Genomic DNA, 22,864 nt, shown 5'->3' with positions numbered 1-22,864 from the left:
ACCTTCACCAAAAGTCACTTTTTCCCAGTTAATTTCCCCGAATCGTACCATTGTAGAGACGACAGAATCATGATGGCAAAAGACAGAGGGGAGGACATAGTTGGGACTAGAACAGCCCTAACTTGGATCAGTTCAATCTATTGCCAAACTACATCTCTAACATGAAATTATACAAGTCAATCTAATAGCTCAGTAACACCAAAGGTCTTGCTTTCCCTCCCTTTCTCTGCCACATGATCCTGAGTTCCCACCTTGAACTCTTTGGACCTGGTGCTGAGCTGATTTAATTCTCTAAAGCACCTGGGCTTATGCTCTGCAAGCAGTAAGCAGAACCAGGGCATGCAGGAGTCTGCTGAGCACCAGAGGAAAAAAACAGGGGAAGTTCAAGGACAGGAGATGTAGGAAGGGAACTGTAGGAAAAACAGAACATCTCCCTTCTGGCAACAGTACCAACATTAGCTCACCACATTTAACTGTATTTCACCCTTAGCATGGAGCTGAACAAGCACTTCAACTCAAAAAAGCTGTAACTGGAAGGCAAGAGCCAGCACAGAGAGAAGGCAATTGATTGAACAAGCCAAGAGCTTTGTCAACAGAACACTGTATGGAAAACTAGAACTAGGAAGCAAATTAAATGGAAGGAGAACAAACCAGGGTAACAAGTCAAACTGGGGACAAAATGAAAAAAAAAAAATATCAAAGATTTTTCAGAAGAAGGAAGCTAAGACATGATTTGGAAAGCCTTACTACCCCAAAACCTTACAACTCCCACATGCAGAGAGGGAAGAGATCATTCCCTAATGAAGGGATGGTTTTAAATGCATCTGTAAAAACAAATTATTCGCAAAAAGATGCTGAACAGATTCACTAAAAGTGTAAACAGGTGAGCTTCACATAGTTAACAAATACGCAGGACAAATTAAAAGACTGGAAGCACTGTCAGATAAACACATTATGGCTAGGTACAGGGAAAATACATCCTGGTAGGAAGGCTGGGTGGATACCACTGTGCCACAACCGTGTCTGATAACGTCCATGTTGCTACAGGTGATGAAGAACACATTTAACAACAAATTCCATACACTCCTTAAAGAAATGTATAAATATCTGAGAAAGCAGTGCAAGATAACACCTTACTGCAGGTAAGGTGAAAAAAATATACCTGCAGTATATAGTTTGCTAGCCCAAAGATGATAAAAATGAATGAAGCACTATAAAGAAAAGAGACACCAGGTTTTCTGTGACCCTCTGAGCAGCATTACCATTGAATCCCGAAATCATGTATAACAACAGTGAGTAACCCAGGATCCCTGGGTCCAGAAGCAAAGCAGGTAGCAGCCAGCACGCTCACTTCAGAGGCAGGCAAACAATTAAGCTCACAGCTGTTTCTATGTTTTACACTAAACCGCCACTGCCTAAAATATGCTAGATCAATTTGTGGTTCTGGAGTATCCTCGAGGACTAGCTGTGCATTCAGTACTCTGCTGGTTGCTTGCTACTCCTCCTATGAAGTCCTGCTTGTCTCCATGAGCTTCACACACAGCCCACATACCTAACACAGACTTCTGAGTTTCAGTCAGGCCAAGGACTGGAAGTTCACTGCTGCAAAGACAACTCCTTTTTTGGATCTGCTCTCAGATGAGAACGAAAAGGGTACAGAAGAAGGGCCTCTACAGGGCAGAATGCTATACATTTTCCCACCACAAGTTAATTCTTATTTTAGAATTAACTTTAAGTTCACTTGTGATATTTTTGCCTTCGGCTTTCTAGGAATCAGTAGTTTTGTCAACACTATACACTGACAACAGAAAATTAAAATGCACTGAAAATGACTGGTTCATCAACACTTCACAGCATCCAGCTCAAATCTCCCCCAAAGACTTCAGCAAGAATCTAATCTACAAGCTCTACATGTACTTTTATGACATTGTGAAGTAATTAGTCTTGTCCAACACAAACCCAGCTACTAAATAAGACAGCAATAACTTTGTTATAAATCATTCCAAGCAGCTTAAAGCAAAGAGGCTTGAATGCAGACTCTCAAATGCCCCATGATGCAAGCAGTCTATTTACCCTGTCACCTGTAACCCAAAGCAAGAAAATCACTAATATCACAAGATTAACTACATGCAATCAGGTTTTAACATGATTATTCATAGTATTTTCTTAACAACTCCTCTTTTTAATGGCTTCTTTAAAGTTTTATAAGAAATTCCCTTAATTAAGTAGGTGTTCTGTTTGCCCAACAGGGAATAATGGCACTTGAAACATACTGTGTATTTTCTAGCTACAAAAATCACAACTAAAGCATAGTTATGTTCCATGTGCTAGAGACAAATGCACAGGATGTTCTTTACCAGAGAAGCAACTCATTTTAATAGCACTGCTTCTCTGAAGCTTTTTTAACTAACCTGACAGGAAGAATCACTTTAATACTTACTAAAATAGGAAACACATAGCAAGATGATGTACTTCAGTCTAGAGCTCAGTTCCCTCCCATGCGGCCAGGGAGGTCAAATGGTGATAAACACAGCAAATCAGTGCTCTAAAGGCTGCCCTTATCACCACTTTGGTATTTTGGTCAGTTATTTTCGTCTCTGTTGCAAAGCAGATGTAACGCAGCTAAACTGAACAAATTCTCTGGAAATTAGTCAGTTAACTCCTATGACTATCCACAGCATTAACCTGCATAAGATAATCCCCACCCCCTCCTAAATTCTACTCCTCGGGAATCAGGAAGGATTTCTGAATAATCAAAATTCCCTTGGAGGTAGACAAGAAGTTACTGCAGCTTGACTTTTCCCAGGGGACTTTCCAAGGTAACGTGAACTCAACCACTCAGCACAGATGTTTGGAACAATGTCAAATTTCAGAAGGCAACACAGCATCGATGGCAATACAACTGAACGTAGAGCTGGTCTAAATGCAGAGAACTGGACTGAGAGTTTACTAAACATGGGTGGGTTTTGCACATATGAACAAACTGCCTCTCCAAATCGTCTCTGCGGACAAATACACAGGACTGGCTCTGTTTTGTGCAACTGAGCTCAACTCTTACACAAAAAAAGAGAAAGGCATGGATAGGCTATCTATCTAACAATTCAGAAGATACCACAGATCACAGTAATATTAGCAACTAACTTCCTGCACTCTGTTTTTCATTTCAGTTTCTCATTTGCTCATGGGCCTTCAGATTAACTCCAAAATGTTAAAATTTTTTCTTCTTTTGAAACAAACTCCTAATTCTTGTAGACCCTGGAAGACACTGTGATAAGTCAACCAAAAAAAAAATTTAGTTGGAGAGAATTCCTTGATTTGCTTTTAAATTATTTTTTTTACTGCAATGACTAAGTGGTGTGTTGAATACAAGATATCTAGGACAAAGGCAACTTCCACCCTTACAATGAAAAATCTCTAAGTGTGCTTTGAGAAGTCATCTATCCAAACATCAAGTATTTATAAATACAGCATCTTCATGTTTTGAAACTAAAGAACTAATGCTCTTAAATATTATTCTTCCAGTATCAAAAAAGAAAAACAAACAAACAAACTTGCAGGGCTTCACGTTCTTACTTGAAAGCTGTCGGACATGGCTTGTAAGTTTCCCTCTTTCCATAACACAACAGTTTTCCTTCCTCTGCCTAAGTTTTCCACAGCCCGTGGCTCTTTTCTACCGCATTTCCTCTCTCTCAAGATAGTGTGAGTCTGAAGTTTAAAATACAGACATTTCTACAGCACCACAACACTTGAATTGTCTCCTAAATAGCCTGGAAAGTAAAATACTTTTAAATTTCATTTGTCTTGATTTAGCAAATCTACTCATCCAATATAATCCTCTGGTAATCCAAAGTGTGTATTTTATGGGTTAACATATTATTCACCGTAATTTCTGCATCTCAAGCTTGTAATACAACTTTATATAGGAAATATATCCACTACAGTCAGTGAAACTACTGTGTATGTGTGACCTTTCCCAAGAAGTGATGCAATCTGCAATCTGAGAAAACATTGCTATCACTTCGAAGGTGACAAAAAAGTTACCACTGAGTTGGTGCAAGAAGAGAAAAAAATTAAAACATATTTTCTAATAATAATCAAATACTTGTGTGATTAATGAACACCCTCCCATCATCTTTTACAAGAACTAAGGTGAATATCCTAAGATCTACCATTCAAGAAATGGTCATGGTCATGGCTGGGCTTCGCGAACGAAGATTTGGGAAGAAATGACGCTCCTCACAAAACGCAGACCAAAACAAAGCACTTTCCGCTGACAGCTTTCTGAACTTCTGAACCCTAAGGCCAGGCAGGTATAGCTCGCACAGACACAGAACAGAATTCAGGGCCAGTACTAAATAACCGAGGTGGGGCGCTCGGTAAGGTCAAGGAGGGGGGGCATCCCCAACAGACGGAGGATGCCTCCCTTCCAGCGTTCCCCTGCTGCCCTCAGCTCCCCCAGCCCCGCACGGCCCCGGGGAACCGGTCCGGCCGACACCGGGTGGGCGGGGAGCGGGAGGAGGGACGGCGGGACCATGGCCGGGCACCCCCGCGCCCTCCCGGGGGCTCCCAGCGGGTCCCCCGGGCCAGGGCTCCCCCGCCCCCCGCCGCAGGGCCGCGGCTCCCGCCGACGGCGCTGTTTTCACTTGGTGCCCTGCGAAAGCCCCAGGCTGGGCTGTCCCCGCGGCTGCCCCGGGGAGGATGTGCCGTACAGCCGCCCCAGGAGGGAGGAGGGCACGGAAACCTGGAGGAAACCGGGGGAACACGCGGAGGCACAGCCCGGGAAGCAGCTCCGCTGGCGAGAGGCACTCGAGCAACACAGCGCGGCAGAGGCACCGGGAAGCGGGGCAGGGCAGCCAGAGGCGGCGGGGCCGGGCAGGGTCGCCGGCCGCCCGCTCCGCTCGGCGGAGGCAGCGCGGCAGCCGCCGGCGTCCGAAACGCCACGGCAGCGCTCAGGGCACCGCTCCCGCAGCCGGCACACACGCGTGAAAACACACACGGACGGACACACACATACGCGCGCGCACACAGCGCCTCGGCGCCCCCCGGCCGCGGGACAGGGGCGGCGGTGCCCCGCTGGCAGCGCAGCCCCCAGCGCAGCCCGGGCCGCCCGCAGCCATCGCCCCCCGTCCCGCCCCGGCCGCGCACAAACTTTCTCTCCGCCAGCCTCGCACCGCCCCCTCCCACGCGCGGGCGGAGCGGCAGCTGCCGCGGCCAATGGCGCTGCGCCCCGGGGCCCCGCCGGCCAATGGGAGGCGGCGGGGGGCGGGCCCGCCAGCGGACCCCGCGGCGGGGGGAGCGGCCCCGGGAGCGCGGGCGCGGCCGCCGGGACCCCCCGGGAACCCCCCCGGACCCGGCACCCCTCGGACCCGCCGCCGCGCCGCTCACCGGGCAGCGCGGCTCCGCCTGCTCCTGCCGCGGGGGCCCGGCACCGGCCGCCGCTCCTCTCCGGTTCCTCCGGCGCGTCGGGCCCGTGGCCGCGCCGGCACTGGCGGCGGGCGTCTAGCGGGGCTCCTGGCGGGCGGCGCGGGCACCGGCAGCAGCCGCGACCTGCTCTCCACCCCACGCCGCTCCTGCCGGGCCCGTAAACATCCCGGCATCCCCGAGGATGGGGCGGGGCGGCCAGCGGCCCCGCCTCGCTGCGCTCCCCCGCCCGGCCGGGGGCGCGGGGTCCGCTGGGGTGTGTCCCGGTCCGGGTCTGTCCCTGCCGGGCTGTGCCTGGTCCTGTGCGCGGGGAGGTCGCAGCTCGGTGGGGAATGGCCTGGGTTGTGCCTGCCTTGGGACAGGGAGCGCTGATCTCATGGTGTTTATAGCAGGGAGCACAGCGGGGCCTTTCCGTGCCCGGGCACTGCGGGAACAGCGGGTACGGGAAGCGCCGCTGGCCCCTGGATAAACCGGGAGCGGGAGAAACACCCGCTCCGGCCTCTGAAGCCACGGACTGTTCCTGCTGCAGTGCGGCGGACAGCACTGGTTTCAGGCTTTGGCCCAGCCAGATTTGGAAACATAGCGTCTCAAACAACGTCCTTGCTCATTTTGTACGTAAATTGAGATAATCTACAAGACATTCGGTATTAACTGACTGTACCGGCTGGAAGTGGCTCAAAGTCCTTCTTGCTATACTTGGAGAAATAAAAGTTATGGGGGAAAAAAAGGCCAGACTCTTGATGAATCCTCTTCCACCAGCTTCTACTTTTCACTGATGTTAGGTAGATCAAAAAATACTGATTTCGGGAATATTGCTGTTTTTCAGGTTCCTTGAATTTTAGCCTGCTGCAGGGCAAGGATAGGCAATTAACTTAACAAAAAGAGAAGCTTTAAGAACCAACCATAGGGAAAAAGTATGAAAACTGGCCAGAATTTCCCCGGTAAGGTTAGGTATCATTGTGATCAAATGACTTCTTCCTCAGGTGTGAAAGCCTTCTGAAATAGGCACTCCAATAATTTAAAACTCTCTTGAATCAGATGTACTTTCCAAACTTCAATTCATATAAGGGTTTGGAGGTTTTGTTGGTTTTCTTTTCTTGTAACAGGTAAAGTAATACTTGATTTAAGTCTTGCAAAATAAATAGGAAATGGGACACTGTGTCTGGAAAAGGTCTATTCAGCTCCCTCTGTATAACATTATACTGTCTGCTTTTGAGGCAAACTTTTCGGCTTTGAGACATCTCCACTGTATTCAGTGATATAAAGTCTAAGGAAGTTTGAAAGGAAATTACTTTTATTGGCTCTCATTTCCCTGATGTTAACACATTTATTAATCTTTCTGCACATTTCCTCGTTATTAGCATTGAGGCATTTGATGTCTCTGGACAAATACAGTGTCAAGGTGACCACTCAGTCTGTGGAATCAGACATACACTATAATCTTCCCCTTTGATGTGCATTTTCTATTTCTTTAAAGACAGTCCAAAAGAATGAATTGGAATCACAATTAAGAAAATAATTATTTTTTAATGCATAAACTCTCTTGCAAATCCAGTTTCTTGAATGAGAATTCCCTGCATTGTTTTCTTGTAAAAAGTGCAATATGTCAGGTTTCCCCACATATCAAAGACTGAAAACTTGATAGGTCTGCCATATAATGTTAAGGAATTACTCATAAGAATTACAATCAGAGATTCCACTGACTGTTTTCCACCTCTAAAATTCTCTGTACTCTCAACCAGAAATTGAGTTGTGCGAGACAGTCACCTATTTGCGAAACCTCTGATGGAAAAAGGAGAGATTGTTATTTGTTGTATAGCTGACCACAAAATACCAAGTCTTAATAGGTATCCTTTTTTTTTACAGGTAAATGCAGTTAGTACTATAATACCCAGACTCTTTTCTAGACTCTCCCAGATGGAAAATGAGCAGTTCACAACCTAAACCAAGGTGGCATTTGAAGCTTTTTCTACATTCATGCATTAAAAGAGAATAATCTGACTGTATTGGGCTTTTTTGTCTTTCATCCTATTTTTATACTCACTGATTTTACTTTCATTCTTTTTCCTTGATTTTCTCCATGCTGTTATTTCACTGTACATTTCCATAATATTTTGACTTCTCTGTTTAGTCACCTGAATCCAACAGCTACTTTAGCCTGACATTACCAATTGCTGCAGCATCTTCTCTTTCCTGTATTCCACCCTTACCCTTCTTAGAAGATGGTTGTTTTCATTTTCTTCTTGGTGCTTGAGACTCAGAGAACCTAAAACTGAAGAGGCTGCTTTAGGTAATTATTTCGTCATCACAACCAGGCAAAACCCCTTTCGTATAAATGTAGCTACATTGTGTCTATTAATTTTAAATTTGCAAAGTGACGAATCTTCCACATACCACAGAAGATTGTCTTCAGACCTGTGCTGTACAAACGTTTATTTATAGAAGGATGTTTCCTTTTATTTTTGAATGCACATTTACAGTTAAAGAAATTCATCTAGTATTCCCTGTAATGGAGACTTTATATTAGACAGAATCAGAAAGGCAGAAGAAGCTCCAGAAAATTCAGTAGCCTTAGGGATTGTTGAGGAGCAGGCTTATCTCTGGCAAATGCTTCTCTCAGAGGCCAGAGGGGACACTGCCTAACCGGCTAGCAAAGGATTAGAGAAAATGGACAGACATGCCGGAATTAGGGATCTGGGAGGGAGAACATGTCTTGTTCCTTAAGTCTTGCCAACTCCTGAAGGTGTTGCCACAAATGTTTTACACCTGGAATCAAACAGGCCAGAGACAGAAGGAACAAGGACCTCACTGTTTGTCAGTCAATGCTCCATTTCACTAGCCTTGCTATTATAAATCTATTTACATATCAACTTCAATTTAAGAAAGCTCCACCGGTCTTTTTCTGATCATTGAAATCTGTATAATTGAAGTCTGTGAACATCCATAATCTATAAATATGGTCAGGGTTCAAGGATATCAAAAATATCAAAATATGGCGAAGGATATTATTTGGAATGGCAATGTTACACTTGGATTTTCACTGAAAACAGTGTCCTTTCTCAGGACTAAGCTGCTAGACTTAAAAGCATCTAGAGACTTAGGTAACAACATAAAAGTCAACCAGGAACTCGAACATTCAGCCCTACTCCCCAGATGATTCCTAGCTTGCTTCCACTATTATCCAGGGCTCTGTACAGCTTGACTCTTGAGATGTTCATTAACAGAATAAACTTAGGACTCAGGAAACATATAGATTTGAAAACCTTAAAACTTTGAGGCAGAAGAGCTCACTAGGACAGTGGAGGATGGGAATAGATGTCTTCAGGGTCACAGAGATAGGAACATAACATAACAGCTCACTGGTTAACAATTCTTCAGGTTCTCCAAATCAATAAACTACAGGAAATTAATCAAAAGGAGCAACTGCTCTGCTGTAAGTCCTTGAAGCCTGAAAATTCAGGCTTCAAGTCTCCCTCTCTCCTGGTTCTTTGTTACTAACAGTAAAAAGGCTGGGATAGCTGCCTGTGACATGGATGGGGAAATGAGAAAGGCTGTGAAGGCAGCAGTAAAGAGACATCCATTATGTCTGCACTGGATAAATATTATGATAGGGCCTTATGCAGAACTTAAGCTTTTAGACAACATAAATCATTAAATGGAGCAATCCAGCGGAGCTTGGAGAACTCCTGATTTAGACCAAGCAGGGTGCCAGAACTTCTTCAGAACTTCTGTATCAAAGAACCATTTCAAAATTTTGATCATAATATATTCAAATTCAAAACCCTTGTAGAAGTGAGAAGGCCAAATAAATTTACCATAGCAACAGGGAATGTTGAAAAGGGGCCTACACAAAAACAAGGAAGTCTGTTAAAAGTAAATTAGAAGGAAATTACTTATATTAGAGTTTTTGAGTATCTATCATCTATCGAAGCCAGCTAGAGGATCTCCAAAAGACTAGCAGAGCTCTACATGAGAATAAAGGATAATATTAAAAGGAACTTTAAAAAAAATTGTGTTAAGATGAGAAAAACAGAAAATAGCAAAACCTCTGGCAAGCTAAATGTAAAACTTTGAAAGGCAGGCCAAAAGCATTTGAAGGAAAATGTTGGTAATGATATAAAACTTTATTGTAAAACCTCTTCCAAACACATCAGAAGCAGGAAGCCTGCAGGATAGAAAAATTGTTTGCTTATGTGGATATTATGAGAGGTTCCTACCACAGAAAGCTATGAGAGTTTTTGGAAACGTAGGTGGAAACAGTGAGCTTGGATGATATGAGATTCCTGTGTTTCAGTAAAACTTCTTGAAAAATCTTAACTAAAATTTCTTCAAGAAATTAAGCTGCATTAGAATAAAAGGAAAGGGTTAGTGCTGAGCTAATAACTGATGTCAGATAGGAAAAAGGTACAAATAAATAATCCACTTGCTCAATGGAGGGAGGTCTCTACTAGAATCTCATAGGGATGTGTGCTGGGCCCATTGCTGTTTACATACTCTTTTTAAATAATAAAGAAAGGAGATAATAAGATGAACAAGTTTTCCAGTGGTACAAAATTATGGGGGACAATAATTTTAAAAGAAACAAAAACTAGAACTAGAAGACAGGAGGAATAAAAAGGAAAATTTAAGATAAGCAAAAACTTCTATAAGAGGAAAGATCAGCTTAAACGTAAATGACTAAATGAGTTGACTGAAGGGAGACAGAAAATGGATATGTCAATTTCTGAAAGGCATAAAGAAGATAATTGTGATTGTTATTGTTTTATTGCTTAATACTGATAAAAGTATAGTTATTCCTTATCTCCCGTAGTGAAAGAATTAGGTGCCATAAAATTAAATTAGCAGGTAGACCAGGCCTGGCAGGAAGCCTAAAAGGTACTGTTTGGACAGAAATTACTACAGTAAATAATTACAACTTAGAACTTCTGCGATTTGTGGATCTGCATTCAGGATTTGGCACAAAGGGAAGGGAAGTAGCACCTCGGAGCATTTGGTGGTTTCTGTTACAAATACACAGGCAGGTGAGTGCTCCACCACAGGGAAGGAGGTTTGAGTTCCTGCACACTGCCCTTCCCAGCGGAACTTGCTGGTCTTGGATGGTCTCTTACTGTGAGCCTGGGTGCTTCCCAAGGAGCCAAGGCTGGTCCTGCTTTATGGATTAGCTGGCACTGTTGCTGCAGCAGCAGCATGGGCAGTACACACTCCTGCCACAGTGCACATCGTGTAACTTGTGTGATGTGATTAGCAGCCTGAAAACACAGACCTGTTTCCAACCCTTAATGTTTTGGTTGGCAAGGCAATACTTAATACTACAACTAGCCTCTTAATTTTGTTCTTAAAAAATGTGATTCAAAAAAGCCCTCCGTGCAATACCTTTTCCTAAAATTTGATGCTATCTACAGAATCACAGCAAAATGCAGTTCTTTTTTCCACAGTTTTTCTTTGCTCTAGCACACTGCTATTTCCATGTATTATCATAATACATGTATTATTGCTTAACTGAAGGAAGAAAACATTTGTGTGTTTCCTATAGTTATCACAGTAAGCCCAACGTAGCTTGCTACTGGTAATAAAGAAGACTACATTTTGGTGCAGTTTAATTGACCACCTGCTGATCTCAGTGCAGGACAGGGTGTTCTGTCCATCCAGACTTCCACTCCACTGCAGCTAGATGAGCAGGCTTCAGGTTTTTTACACCCCCGTCCATCCACATCTTCCCTCAGCATGTCCTGTCATTCCACATGTTCCTTGAGGGCACTCCCTCACTTTAGCAACTTCAGTAATAGACTACTCAGCCAGCAAGTTTAAATGCAGTTTAGGGATATTTCTGCCATCGCACATGATGGCAATGACTGTTCAAGAACCAGAAAGAGACATACCTGTTTGTATTATATCTTACCTCAGTTGTTCGTATTTAACAAATATTTATCATAAACCCAAAACTGTTCCTCTCAAGATTTATTTTTTTTTTGACTAGGACATCTTTTCCATCTATCTAAAGGTCCAACCCATTTTGAATGTTACAAATGTAATGGTCTCAGTAACTATGTGACAATGATCTTCTAATTAGTCATTGGAAAGTATATCTTTTATATATTTATCTAATTTTCCACCTTGCAAGTTAATTGATTACCCTGCTCTGAATGCCAGATTCTGACTACTAGTACATTTTTCTCATGGTAGCAACTGTCTAACTTCTATCTGTCGATAGTCATTCATGCATGAGTTTCTTTCAAAGAAGAACAGGAGCATATTCATATAAAAGAAACTCTTATAGAAGTGGTAAGCCCTTCAGCTTCCAAATAATTGTTCTGTCTGTTTGTCCAAGGCAATAGTGTTTACGATATGACACAGGATTAGAAACTGCCTTCAAGTCTATAAACATGTACTTGCCAATAAAACCTACAAACTGTATATCTGGTGTCACTGAAGTCCAGATTCTTACCTAGTGTAAGTTGGTGTAGCTGCTCTGACTTCAGTGGAGTCATGCTGATTTACACAGCTGAAGACCTGGGCCTTAGCTATTGGATCTGGGAATTTTAACGAAGCGAAAAAAAAAAAAAAGGAAATAAAATGTGGTCAAGTTCACCCTTTCCTTCAGTAAGTCATAGCTGCCAGAAATTGTATTATGCTTGAGTCATTATTATTATAAAACTACAAAACAAAACTTCAGTAAATTATTAACAAAAATTCAAGGATGTTACATTTTAAGTCAAATAAAATAAATATGTTTATGGATCCATATGCCGAATCCCACTGGCTTCAGTGGTGCCCAGGAAATGAGCAAATGTTTAAAAAAATTGCTGAAACCTTCACCATAAGTATAATTTGGCTCTCCCACCTGACTTAATCCTTAGGTATATCACACATCCGCGCAATTGTACTGGCAAGTGTTGAATCCCTGGGGAATCTGTAGAAGCAACTTATTTTTACATAGTAGCACGGGTAAAATTTGGAAGTTTGTAAAGTATATTGGGATTTTTCAATGGAAAGTGATAGTGATGTCTTGTCTATTTAGCACACAAGTCAATAAAGCCACAGACCTCATAGAGGTGCGTATTCGAATGTATTATGGTATCCACTGTACCATTCCAGGTAATACAGCTGGACAGCTATTCTAAATGCACAATAAACTCAATAAAATGTACACTTTTTACAAAGGCAACCCAAGGTTCATGATTAATTAAACACCATTTAGTGTTTCCATTTAGTCCTGACACAAGACAAAAAGGTATATACATTGCATGGAGGCACTTTGCCCAGAAACCTATATGTCTTTGACTAATATGTTCTCAGTTTCAGTGTTAGTTGAAAAATTTAACTTAAATAGCTTTATTCAGTCATATAAGCTTGACCAAATTTCTTAACCTCTTGTTCCAGCCTTTCAGATAGAAACAAAACCAAGATAAACCAGCATTTGTTCTGCTGGCATCCTTTCTTTTAACCTGTGTCACAACTGGTTAGAGTGCAATTCTTCCAAACAAGAAATGTCTCTCACCATGTCTTTGCACTTTGCCTGGTAGAAGGGAGCCTATGCCTCTGCTGCAATGCAAATGAATAATAATTTATGATGATATTGGAAGGGTGCTGACAGAAATAGAGCTAACAGCATTAGCAGGGAATAACTGCATTTATACTAAAAATAACTATTGTCAGTCAAAAAAGCAAACTTAATTTTCAGTGTTTAATCTTTATTAGCTGAAACTCCCAGTAGAAAGAACATGACTTTTAGTTGCAATTCTGCTAGGATAAGGACTACAGAATTTTTCTACTGACTTCAGCAGACTTCAGAGCCAGCTTGAGAGAAGAAAAATCCACAGAACAAGTGAAATAAATATTGTTGGCATTTTACAATAAAATGGGGGTGCATTTTATAGGTGGCTAGCAGCTTGTAATTACCCTTAGTAAAACTAATCCTTTCCCTGTGCTTATTAAAATGTTTCATGTATCAGCAAGCCGTGAAAAGGACTCACTACCAATCTCTTAACTTGCACTAAACCCGAGAAATGTCCACTTGAGTCATAGTTCCCAGTGCCAGTCCTGTTTCTCTGCCTGCTATTAGAATTCAAAGCCTCTGAGGGAATTAAAACTAACACATTAGTTCCTAATTAAATCCAAAAGGGATGTTAAATATAACCAAATAACTTTATAGTATTTCTTGGGAATATGATCTCAGGAGGATAAGGAAGGAGCAGTGGCTTTCAATTAATGATTTTCCCTCTTCTAACACACAGAAAATATCTGTAATGTTCTTTTGACCCCTTTTAATTTCTTCAAGGGGAGCATTTGACTCTTCGAGCTTCCTCCTGCAAATATATTTTTTAAAGTTGCTGCAGGTTTGTAATAATTTAGTAGGATAAAGAAGTACAGTCATTACTATTGCAGTCCTTTTTTCTTCAATTAGTATTTCTAATCACATTAGACATGTTTTCAGTATCCAGAGAGGATGCCTGATCCCTACAGCTATCGTGAACCATTAACTTTAATTAAAATTTACAAGTCTAATGTTGTTACATCTGCTAAAAGCATTAACTGCCATGTTAATTACCAAAATGTTAATGTTGCGTTAAAATATGAATGTTCCCTTTTGACAGTTCATCGGTGGTTTAATTATTTATTTTTTGTAGAATATCTCCTCAAAAAAGAAAAAGGCATAAAAGCATAAATGCTGACTGAAATAATGAGACATAATGAGAAAACTTTATCTAAGAAGAAAACTTAATACTTTAGAATAGCAGTTGTTAGCAGTAATTTGTTTGTATTCTTTGCTGCATCTAAAATAAATCCATGGCACTTGTGTCATGTCTAAAATGTTATTTATAATTGCAGTACATTCTTTTGCTTTTACTTTGTAGGGATATCGAATGTGCAGAACAAGTTCTTAAATCCCCACAGTTGAGCATTGTCCTTGTGTTGGCATTACAATAGAAACTTCCCAAAAAAAGATTTCAAGACTTCACAACAAAAACTTTGTTGAACTTCTGAAGGTTTCCCCTACATAACTCATTTCAAAATAGCTTTACCAAAGGAGATGTCTAGAACTCAATCCTGAAGTTACTGTACTCCCTATCCCAAGAGTACAAGATCAAAGTGTGAGATTTTTAAATCACTGCAATTTATAACAAGCATAGCATACAATTTGCAAGTAGCTCATGGAAAGTAAACAGAAATCTCTGGTTAAAGTAAAGCTGTCACTTGCTATATTTCACGGTAAGATACTCCTCTAAGATATTATTCTTAAAGGCATTGTCACTGAAATTAATAAGTGAAAAAGTTCTGACAAACCAATGTTAAATATAATTGTTATATGTTTCACTTTGAATAATTATCTTAATGGCTGAAGTTAACAGTCTGCCAAGTAATTTCTTAATGCGATTGTAAATAGGTGCTGTTAGATTTTATGCCATACTCTGTTTTTTAATTTTACATTAAGAAACCCTCATTTCACCCACAGATCTTCTATGCTACATGTCAGATGCACATTCCTCATGCTGTACTCTGTTGAATGTTGCAAGTAGGCAGATGTTTAGTGGCAAGTGCATAAGTGGGGGGAAAATGTATTTTTAGAGATCAGATGTCAAATTCACAGATTTGGACGGTTTCTTAGGATAATAAAACTTTTTAAATCTACAAGTCAGACCACTGCAAGTTGTCAGTGGACTGTCAGCTAGCAGGATAGCAGGCATAACACCTCTTGCTTCGCCACAGCCTGCCCTTTTCTAATGTCCAGATTTTGTCTCCGCTGTACAGTGGAATAAGGTAGTTCAACTCATAAAACAGGAGTTTTCATATAAGGTATTTAGAACTGCTCTTCTTAGAGGTAGGTATTGTACCACATTTACTGGAGTCTCCTAGAAGAAAACTTGCGTTCAGTTGTCTTTTCAAGTTAACACTGTAGGAAAATACTGCAAAAAAGCGTTGTCTTCCACGGAGTTTGGAGAATTCATCTCCATATCTGTTTGCAGGGCCTTTAATAAAAAAGGACCATCAAACGAACTGGCCTGAAGCAGAGGAAAGCTCTGCAGTCTCCCAGACCTTCAGAGCCAAGATTGGTCAGAGTTTGCAGAGGCTATCCACACCCCATCCTGCCCCCCTTCCAAAAAACCACAAACAAACAAAAAAACCCAACAACCTACACTTTCCAGCTCAGTCAGTGTAAAACCCAAGCTATGGCTGGTTATGTTCTATGAGCCATATTGCAGTCACATTCAACAGAACTAGTGCTAAGATTTACTCAGTGTGCTCTGATCCCAAGGCTTTTTAAAATACTACTTCAAACAGAAAATATTTCCATTTAAAAATAATAGTTGTTATTATTTTGAAGTATGTAGCAAGTTGCTAAAGAAATGTTTTCTAATAGTCTGCCAGAAGGCAACCTCTCTCCTGGGCTTTGTTTGCTTGTATAGATCTCATTGCCTGCAGCAACACTTCCTAAAGTCAAGTTTACAGAAACTTTTGTCTCTCTGGAGGAGATGAATATATTTCAAAGCTCATTATTTATTTGGGAATATTCAAACACTCTAGAGAAGGCAAGGAAATAACTCAAATGATTCATTTGCAATTAATCTTATGTTAACTTTTGTGTTTGCAGTGCTCTACCTTATGTAACTTCCTGAAAAGGTCTGTCTTGGTGCATGGAATTCACCCCTCTCTTTTGCAGTCTTTTGCAGTCTTCCAGTTCTCCCAGCATGGGGAAACTACTTAACTCCTCCTTTCCCAAGGAAAAGTAGAAACATATTTTTCATCTTCTTGCTTGCGGCTGCTTGCTTGACTGCCATTATAAAGCAGAAGGAGAGGGCTGTGCAGCCACTGAGACACAGTCAAGTCAGAAGCTTCCCTGTCCATTTCAGCAACTATCAGAACTGTTTTTATTTTGTGAAACATAAATAAATAAATTAACCCCACCGTACCATGCCCACAGAGTAGCTCCAGCAAAAATGTTGCCTTTTCTCAGTCATTCTGATTAAGGAAATGCCAGATCTTATTCAAAGATGTAGCATTAAGAAAATGGAGTGCCTCTATTCAACAGCTTCTGATTAGCCACAGAATGTCCATTTAAAAAAAAAAAAAAATTTGTGTTTAAGAGCAATGCCTGCCTTAAAATTTGCATATCTTCCTTCTCTGCCTACTTTTTAATCTTTTTTTTCCCATAGTGCACATACTATTAAATGGGAACTTTAAAGTATTTCTCCTTTTCTCTTCACCAAGCTTTTGGGTGCTTTTTATCAGACAAAGTATCAGAAGGCAAGCTGCACAGTTTTGCTGTGCATAGCTTTTTGGTAAGAGTGATAGACTCAGCTTCAGCAGTAAACCTTCTTTTGACCTTTCCTGAGGTCATATGTACATTCTTGAATGAAAATAGAGAAAAGCACTGCATTCTCAAAATTACAGTGGAGTTCTGGACCTCTGCTGCAGAATCACTGTTGTTACAAATCCAGATTTACTTTAAAGAGAGCAATATTGACCTCACATACCTGATTTTGTCCATAGACAGCTCCCATGTGTAGGCACATATGACCATACCTAGTGTCGAAACCCGATTTATATGGAACTGCACTATTCATATGTTTAATTTGAGCACATGATTTCTGTACCTTCCAGAACAATACAGGTTTCTAGTTCATTATATGTATATATATATATATGTATATGTGTACATATATCTGTATATACATGTATGTTTGTGTGTGTCATATACAGGTCTGTATATATATTTGTACAAAATATTATATGTATAATTGAAATTAACACATCAGAAATAAATAATGTTCCTACATCTGCAGTGTTTTAGATAAACCTACACATACAAACTTATGAGAAGTTGAATACTTATTTTACAGCATGCATACAAAAATATGAAGATATATACTTATTAAATATGCTAATTAAATGTCTAGAAATGTACAACTTTTTATTCACCCTGTCAATGGACAAACACGCTTAAGACCCATTCCTAGTGCCTTATGATTCTTTTTTCTAACAAATCTCCCCCATGTCTCTGATTTGGTTTTTTAATCCTACCTTATTCAATGAAAAATGGAAATCTGTAGTGGTGTTTTCTTTATAAGTGAAAAGTGGAATATATAGTTTTGTTCCAAATACTCCACAAACTACTGCTTCATCTGGCATGAAACTGAATTTGGAGGCTTCCTGGACTGCTTTCCCTAAAAAAAACTATAAGAAAATATGTATGAATAGAAACTTTGTTCCAGAATATTCAATTCACTTTAAATCAGAGCAAACAAACAATGATTTTCCTACTCCTGATGTTGCTCGCTTTCCATTTTTTTTCCTCATAAAAGAGGCATTTCAATTACACACAAGCTGCTGAATAAAATCTCTACAGGTACACTGACTATCCCCTGCTGTTCACTAATGTTCAAAGCATGTTGTTGTTCTTTGTCTCTTTAGTCCATCTGATTTCCTAAAGGTTGACAATATCCAAAATATTTAGATCACCAGATGTAATTATTGTTGCCTTTTAAATTATTAAATGTGACTTAAAATCTATGGGCCAATCCTTAATTAAACAAACACCAAAAAACAGAATTCCAAAGAAATCAAACGGGGTACATTAATTTGCTCAGGAAAAGACTTTCCTATTGTCAATATTTCACACAGTTGAGAACAAGAAGTCATAAATTCAGGAAAAAAAATTGCACATAAGACACTCAGTTTCCCAGTAGTACATTTTGCAAAAGTTAAGCTATGTAGGTAATGGGATAGCAACATTAAAAGGGTGGAGGAGCCATCCTTATGTTCAGCTTTTAGGTATTCTTCAAGAATAGCATGAAAGACATGATTTTGGACTGAAAATCTGATCATCTTAAGTAGGTCCTGATTGTCAGTATAAAGGACTGTGTTCAGAGCCTTTAATAAAATAACACAGTTTTATAAAAGTGTGGGATACAGAAAATATTGTTTTTTCCCTCTAATGATCTTCTGGGTTTTCTTTTCATACAGACTTCTGTTGCTGCTTATACTCCTGAAAAGAACATGTGTTATAACTTGTTATTCTGTTGAAATTTTATACATGCTTAATAAAACAGGGAGAAACCTCAGCAGTGTTTAATGGAAGGTGATAAACCTCAGGAATAACAAAGTCTTTTGGTAAGAGCTGGAACTTTGTTCTTGGAAAAACCTGAGGAGGAGAAGGACATCCATCTTCTTTTTGACTACAGAATGACAATGGCCCAAGAAAATGTGATTTAATGTAAAGATATTTAAGGTAGTTATAAGATACTTTGGGAGCTGTATATTCAGGGATTGCATTAGCTTTGTAAAGTGTTATTGTTACAGTCTCAGGTGGAATATTTCAAGCAATATCTTCTCATTCCTTTTCAAGAAAGGTTCATTCATGTTGAACCAGATTAAGAGACAAGTTACTGACATTATTAGATGAGTATTATTTAATCAGAGTACCATTTTTATCTTAAGTTAAATAATAAAAAAAAACCAAACCACTTCAGGGAAAATGGGGAAAAACTTCCCCAGCAACAGGCCAGCAACAGAACTGGAATTAAAAGCTATCTATTTGCACTCTATGCCTTAGAGTCAATGAAAATAGCTCTTCAGGTAGTTGTAGGCTTTCCTTGGAACACAGGGCAGAATTCATAGAATTCACAAAAATGCGCTGAATTGAGAGGATGATATGAAAGACAAAAAAATATTGAGAGTGTCTATAGTCAGAAGCAGTTATTAAATCAACTACTTCAACCTGTGTGACAAAGCAAAACAGAACAATTATCTTCCTTTTGGATTGCAGCTTCCAAAATCCCACTCCAGTCCTCTTGAGCCCTTGCCACTGCTGTAATAAATTCCAGAGACCACTGGGAGCAAGGTTTGGAAACACTTCAGCAGATGAACCACTTTCTGAGAACCAAAACCTTTGTTTCAAAACACATTCAATACAAGCTGACTCACATGAGGCCAGAAGTTAGAGCCTCCTTCTCTTTTCTGGACTCAGTCCAAGGAGAGAAAACTTGGAGAGGGAAGAAGGTTGGTTTAGTGATCAGGATAGAAATAAACAAAACATATATGCAACATTGGTATGCATCTGCACAGATGCAAGAATAAAAAATTAGCATTCATTCAGAGCTGCTTCTGCTTTCTGACAGGTAATAATGATTGTTAATGGGACTGACATTTCCACTGTACAATCAAAACATATTCTTCAAAACCTATTGCATAATTAACATTACTTACACACAATTCACATCAAATAACATCAAATTAGAAAGACTTATGGGGCTAGTGAATAGCATCCTGAAAAACATCTTGTCCAGGTGTTGAGTGAGCCCTGATTACATACACAAGGCCAGGCTCAATTGCTTCTCTCAGCCACACAAGTCCTCATTTTTTTTCTGCCGTTGCTAATAGTAAGAGGTTGCCCACATGAATACAGGACTTGCAGGGATGCATTTTCTTTCTGCGCATTTTACCAACAAGAACAGTAATTGATTAATCATACACTGCTGCACCTGGTAATACATATGAAATATATATAGCAGGAGAGGCGGGAGCAAGGTTCACCTTATTAATGGGATGAGTTCCCCAAGTAGCCTAAGATTAGGCAAGACAATAAAGGAGTTCAAATTCTTAATTTCCTTATATCCTTATTAAATCAGATACTTGATGCAAATTATATTCACCCTCTAAATAAATTTCTCACTCATTCTCTAGAACAGAACCTAATCTATTCACAGATGTTTTCAGAAGCACTGCACCTACCACATATCAACATTTCAGCCACGTCCTCATTGTAGACCAGAGGAAAGACTAATGTGGAGTTAATCACGTGGCTCCTTTGCCGAATTAGAGACATGGTGGTCTGCAGTGACCTCCCAATGAAACAATAACAGGAAAAAATCTAATTACTTTTAATGTGGTGCTCAATCATTGCAGGAACATCATTAGATGCTCTAGGGGCCTGAATGATGACCTGGGAGCTACCTTCCAAATCTAACTTTTGTATAGGTGGGAGGAACCTTGAAGACAACAACCCAACCCTTTACTGTTCTTTGCAAACTCTTAGAAGAAACTTGACATATGAAAATATGGGTTTGGAGAGGGAGAAGGAGGGGGAAAGGAGATTGCTATCAAATAGTTGTTAAAAACATGCTAAATAAAAGGTCTAGATTAAAAAAAAAAAAAAAAAGAAAGAAAAAAAGAACTTTCTTCTGCAGACTTTGATGTTCCCAAACATTGATTCTGAATTGAACAAGAAAAAAAATAAAGCAAGCTGAAAATGTGCTGTCAGGATTTTTATAACACCAAGCTTTTTTATGATTTTTTAATGCTCTGATGACAGATATATGAAAATGAGTGCAAAATGAGTGCAAAATGCACAGAAGAAAGAAAATAAAACCTCACTGTAGAATTTGCATAGACAAAGAAAAAAATATAATTTCCCAGCGCTGACGACAGCATAAGCACGGAGTAACTTTCAGGAGAATTATTTTTGCAAAACACCGGTATGTTTCACATGCTTCGGTTTCTAATATGTCATTGTTAAATCAAAGACTATTTCTATTTTTTTTTACCAGGCATGTAGAAGAGTCAAGAAATACGAAACAAATTGTAACACTACCAGTACAGCTTTTAAAAGAATAAAGCAACTTTTTTATATTATTCACCTAGATCAAGCCGACAGATAAAATAGCCTATGGATTTCCAGGACAGCACATGAGCCCGCACAAAATAAGGTAATTAAATCTTGCACGAAAGTTTATATAAAAGTGTAATTATATCTGACATTTCAGTTTATCACTTTCTGAGGATTTATGCAGGAGATAGGTGGAACACAAGTCATATGTTCCTACTGAATCCAAGCAGGACTAAATTTCACTCCATTTAGTCTTTGTTTCCTCTTTTCATTTTGTATATCAAACATTAAATAGCTCAGTTGCATACTTATGCTTTCGTAGAGTTTGGATGTTATTCTAGTCTATTTATACTGTAATAATCCATGTGTGGATCACTCAAGTATAAAGACACATCATTCTGTGTTAGGAAATTATTTAGGATTTTGCTTATTTAAAACATTGCATTCATATCACATAGAAATGGATCTGAAGATATGTTTTTATTTGGACTTCAAGAATTCACCTTCCCAAGAAAAAATATCCCATCCATCTCACCTCAAGCTGTCACTGGCAAAAACCTGCAAGTAGGTCAGAAGCATGTTGCTAAACTCCATCTCCTAGATAGCAAGAATGAGAAGAAGGAATAGACAGACTACATCACAAGTATTTTGGTCAAACACTTCTAAAATTAGAAGTAATTATATAATATGAATTATAGGGAAAAAATTCACAACAAGACAGAAACTGAGGGCAATTGAAAGAGCTTCACATTACCATGAAGAGGAATAAATGAAACCAACTTTCTTCATAGTGGTTCCTAAGTTTTAAAGTGTCAAGGAAAAAAAAAATTCCTGAAATCTGTGGCCCAAGCTCACCTTCCTCAAAACCATCATTTAGGATGTTATACCTAAAAGACCTTTCAAGACTTTAAGCAATTTTGATTTTTACTGCCTGTAAAATCCACTCTTACATGTCTGTCAGCACTCCAGTCTACCTGAAAAACCTTGTTGTAACAGCCCAACCATAACAGTCACCTCATATCAGGACTGGGTATTTCGAAAGTGATTGAAGAGGCTAAAATGTAGCCTAAGCCGAGACTGAAGCTAGCACAATGACACCTCAGTTTTTTCCCACTTTCATTTGTGTTCTCTTGTATTTGCATTTTTAACATGAAAATAACTCCAAGGGGAAAATCCTGTATAATATAGTTGTTGGTTGCCAAGACTGTAATTCTGAGAATTCTGTGATGAAAAGGAAAGGGATATAAATTCCAGAAGCAGCTTCTTATGGCAACTTCCATAGGTTTCAGTGTAGTAAAAAAAAAAAAAGCTTGGTAGCACTTAAGATCCATTCTTTGATTATGTGCTGTATTGTTTTCTTCCATGGCGTTTCTCCTGCTTTGGATTGCCGGGACGGATGGTCTGGTAGAAGTCCGTAATGGATCTCTCGGCCCATAGGAATTCCCTCACAGTAAAGGTTGTGGGGGGAAAAAACTGTTCCCCAAGATTCCTACAAGTCTTTGTGATCAACAGCACTGTCCACACCCCTCACCGCAAATTCAGTGAACAGTCATCTCTTTCTTGTCCTATTCCATTCTTTGGGAAGGGAACTTTATATCACCCTGGGTCCATATCAAGCTTTCCTTCCAGAAATCATTTTTCAAAACAGAGGCAACTCCCTACAGATTCCCAGAAGAAAGAATACAGGCAGGCTGGAATATAGTGCAGAGATATTCAAGCAAGGTTTAAGCAAGCTGGATCAGCACTGGCATCAGCAAAGTATTTCATGCAGGCTCATTTACCCGGTTTCTCAAAGGGTGCTGGAAAGATTTAGTAGTTAATTATGTGTCGAGGCAGCAC

General features: G+C 39.9%; 1 protein-coding gene across 2 annotated transcripts in view; it reads right to left on the bottom strand.

Moving 5' to 3' along the window:
• Positions 1-5,587, bottom strand: part of NEK7 (NIMA related kinase 7) — a 62,364-nt gene extending 56,777 nt beyond the window's left edge. The window contains exon 1 of one of the 2 annotated variants that reach the window (XM_027713309.2): positions 5,386-5,587. The gene's annotated coding sequence lies outside the window, so the exon portion shown is untranslated. Of the gene's footprint in view, positions 1-5,014; positions 5,035-5,385 lie in introns of those variants that run through there. The other variant, XM_039389784.1, reaches the window with a different exon arrangement.
• Between the last annotated feature and the right edge of the window lie 17,277 nt (positions 5,588-22,864).

Source organism: Pipra filicauda, unplaced genomic scaffold (genome assembly GCF_003945595.2).
Source record: "Pipra filicauda isolate LSUMZ 115617 unplaced genomic scaffold, ASM394559v2 scaffold76_size2844353_pilon, whole genome shotgun sequence".
In the NCBI taxonomy this organism is placed as follows: domain Eukaryota; kingdom Metazoa; phylum Chordata; class Aves; order Passeriformes; family Pipridae; genus Pipra; species Pipra filicauda.
The sequence above is the reverse complement of the archived record's forward strand: the minus strand, read 5'-3'. Positions and strand labels throughout refer to the sequence as shown.